Source organism: Orycteropus afer, unplaced genomic scaffold (genome assembly GCF_000298275.1).
Source record: "Orycteropus afer afer isolate SDZICR_OR568_19922 unplaced genomic scaffold, OryAfe1.0 scaffold00215, whole genome shotgun sequence".
Classification (NCBI taxonomy): Eukaryota; Metazoa; Chordata; class Mammalia; order Tubulidentata; family Orycteropodidae; genus Orycteropus; species Orycteropus afer.
Window position 1 is genome coordinate 5928965 of NW_006921802.1, and position 4148 is coordinate 5933112.

Genomic DNA, 4148 nt, shown 5'->3' on the forward strand with positions numbered 1-4148 from the left:
TCAAACCCACCAGCCACTCCTCAGAAGGAAGGTTGGGCAATCCTACTTCCGTAGTGATACTGCCTCGGAAACCCAAGGAGGGGTCGCTGTGAGTTGGGGCTGACTCGATGGCAAATAACAACAACATGGTATGATATAAGGATCTAACTCCATTCTTTTGATTTCCAGTTGTCCCAACACCATTTCTTGAGGAAACCTTTCTTTCCCATTAAATGGTCTTGGTTTCCTTGTTGAAAAAATTGGCCATAAATGGTATGGTTTTATTTCTGGATTCTCAGTTCTATTAGATTCGTCTACATGTCTATCTGTAGGTGACAAGCAGTATTGACCAGTCAAATTATGGTCCTAGCAGTTAGTCTGTAGTCCAAAATTTTAAAAAACTATAGTCTCCTCTCTGATTCCAAAACACTAACTACTAAGCATCAGCCTTCTTACTATCTCTGCAAGCCCTCATGTATGCAAAAGTGGTGTCTTAGCTTCACCCGTTAGTTCCCTTTTCTTACCACATTTGCCCTCTGTTGAACATAGTTCTGAAATGAAAATCTGGGATTCTGCCTCTTCATTGGTTTACCTGAGGGAAGTAGACTAAAAACAAAACCAAACAAACAAAAAGAAACAACTTTGTGTCTTCTCATTCCTATCTAGAAATTTCTGAAGGTTTACTTGCCTTTAGAACATTAGCATTTTCTTCCTCTTCCTCTTCTCCCCCTCCCCCTTGTTTTCCCCCCTCATCTTGATCACTTTTCCCATCTTATTACCTGACAACCAGGGTGGAAGATGTAGACAGGATATTTTTTCTAGAGAGGTTATTCAATGTAGTCATTAAGAGATTAGATTCTAGACTATATACTCTGAAATAGAAATTTGACTGACGTTTTCTAGCTGTGTACCTTGGAACAAATTACTTAAATTTGTTCCTAAGTTTTCCCATTCATTAATGGAGGGAGTAATATTAACAAATGCAGGAAAAGATATAAGCAATAAATGTTACTATACATCTAAAGTGCTTAGAAGATCACTTGGAAATGGAAGTACTAAGTAACAATAAGCTAATACTATCAGTAAGCAGTTCTGGTGGCTCTGTGTTTAGCGCATTGGACTGTTACCCAGAAGGTTAGTGGTATGAACCCAGAAACCACTCTGTGGGAGAAGGATGAGGCAGTCTGCTTCCATAAATATTTACAGCCTTGGAAACCCTACAGGGCAGTTCTACTCTGTCCTACAAGATTGCTCAGAGTCAGAATTGACTTGATAGCAGTGGGCTTTGTTGTTTTGGTTTAATACTATCACTACTGTCTACCCTGACTTCTCCAACTACACTCATATTTTGACTTTATATTCTTTTACAGATCTTACTTCTAGTCCCCAACATACTTATCTCTGATTCTTACTGGCAGATGGAGTAAAGAGTGGGAGAATTAATGAAGCTAAATATAAAGAAAAATTAAATCAGGAAGCTATGCAATAACTAATGCTATGTAATTTTACATAGAATCTGGAAGAGGGTGGGTGTGATGGTTAATGTCATAGGTCAGCATGGAGAGATTATGGTGCCAAAATATTTGGTAAAACACCAATACTTTGGCCCTGGGATATATTTTGGGCCTGGAACAAAACTCACTCCCAGGGGCTGGCTCAGTAGTAATTGACATCAATTGTCTTCAAGTAAAGCAGAATACCTCCCATAATGTGAGTGCCAATCAATCAATTGAAGGCTTTGAGAGCAAAAAAGAGTTTACCTAGAGTGTGTTCTGCCTCCAGACTATGTATAGGTATTTTACTTTTTCCAGAACAATCTTATTCTTCATTCTTCCTGTCACTTAACCCACAAATTTTGGAATACAGTCATTAAAACAAAGAAGTAAGAGACATACACTTGACACCATGGCAAATGGCATGAGCAGAAACTTTACCAAAGAATAAATGTAATTTGTCAATAAGCATCTGAAACGTTGACCAAACTCAGTAGCAATCAAATAAATTCAGATTCTGCCTATCAAATTGGCAAAGATTTGAAAAACTTAGTAAAATTGGCAAAGCCGGGGAATTGAGTTTTCTTCTTTTTTTCTATTGAGAGTATGAATTGGTTTTAAAATTTTAACAAATATTATATGTATGTGTATATGTATGTGTGTGTGTATAATAAAAATTGCTCTGGTAGCATAGTGGCTAAAGCACTTGACTGCTAACCAGAAGGCTGGCGGTTCAAACCCACCAGCCACTCCTCGGAAGGAAGGTTGGGCAATCCTACTTCCGTAGTGATACTGCCTCGGAAACCCAAGGAGGGGTCGCTATGAGTCGGGGCCGACTCGACGGCACATAACAACAACAACAACATACATATAGTTGCTGTTGTGTGACACTAAACAGATTCTAACTCACAGTGACCCATTTGGAAAGTTTAGAACTATCCTTTAGGGTTTCCTACACTGTAATCTTTTTTTTTTTTTTTTTTAATTTTTTTTATTGTGCTTTAGGTGCAAGTTTACAAAGAAGAGTTTGTTTTACATTCAACATTACATGTGCATTTAGTTTCACTTCCCATTTACTATCCTCAACCCTAACCCAGTTCTCCTCTCTTCCCTGCCCAGTAACCCCCACTCCATGCCCCTCAATGTGTCCTGCATTTCCTCCGTGTAAATGTTGCCCCTCTGGTGCCCTGTGGTTGATTGTTTCAAGGGATGCATCTCCATAGAGTATGTGTTTGTGTCACTCTGGGTTGAGTGGTCTGTGTGTACATCTTCTTTACTATTAGGCTGGGAGCCAGGCCCTGGGAGTGAGTTTTATTCCAGGCCAAAAATATATTGCAGGGCCATAGTATTGGGGATCTCACCAGACTCCATCCAACCAGTAATTTTGGTCATTATTGTGTTTTTTGGATTTTGTTCCATGTTTTTCCTCCCACTCTATCCAGGATCTCCAGTTTCGATCCTGAGTGGTTAGCATTGGTAGCCAGGTGCCATTTTGTTCTTCTGGTCTAGAGGACCCTCATGTCCTAGAGGTGATTGCTTCTAAATGCCCTTGTTCTTTTGTTCTCTTCTTCACTTCCAATGACAGGAGACCATTAGTTCCATCTTAGATGACTGCTTGAAAGCTTTTAAGACCCCAGTCACTACTCACCAATATAGGATGAGGAACAAGACTTTTATGTATTTTGTTGGGCCAATTGAGTCTGGTGTCCCCCAGTACTATGGTCCTGAGTCAGTAGATCTGTTGGATCTTTCTCCCACAGTCCTACACTGTAATCTTTACAGGAAAAGGAACTTTGGTGATGTAGTGGTTCAGACATTTGACTATTAAGCAAAAGGTAAGTAGCCACTAGCCACTTCACAGAAGAAAGAGAAGGCAGTCATTTGCTTCTGTAAAGATTTAGAGCCTTGAAAACCCAATGGGGATTGCTATGAGTTGCAATCTACTTGATGGTTGTGAGTTTGGTTTGTTTTTTGTAATCTTTACAGGAGCAGATTGACCGGTTTTACTCCAACAGAGCTGTAAATCAATTTGAACTTCTGGCCATTTGGTTAGCAACAGAGTATGTAAACATTGCACTATCAGGACTCCCATAAATATGTTGTTGTTTTTAGGTGCCATTGAGTAGGTCCCAACTCCTAGCCACCCTATGTACAATGGAACAAAACACTGCCTCACACTTCATACACCATCCCCACAATTGTTGCTGTGCTTGAGCCTATTGTTGCAACCACTGTGTCAGTCATTCCGTTGAGGGTCTTCCCCTTTTCACTGACCTGTGACTTTATCCAGAATGATATCCTTCTCCAGGTGAGGGGGGGAAACTCAGGCATGCCCAAAGCAGCAGGACTGGAGAGTGGGAGAAAGGGGATTAAAAGACCCAGAACCCAGACAGAGGAGGATTCAGCTGCAGGGACCCAGGGAAGGGTGGTACAAGAGGTTTCCAACAGGGAGACGAACTTGTCTGTTGGTTTGTCCTACTGTGGGACGTGTTGATGTGAGTTTTCAGGCTGAGCCACTGCTGTTTCAAACCCAGTGGGATGCACATGGTGCACAGTCATCAGCCCATCTTACAGACTGAGACAGACTAGGAAGAAGGAAGAGGCCATCCACGTCCTCAAAGAATTGGCCAGGGAAAACCTTATGAATGGCAAAGAAACACTGTTTGATACATTACC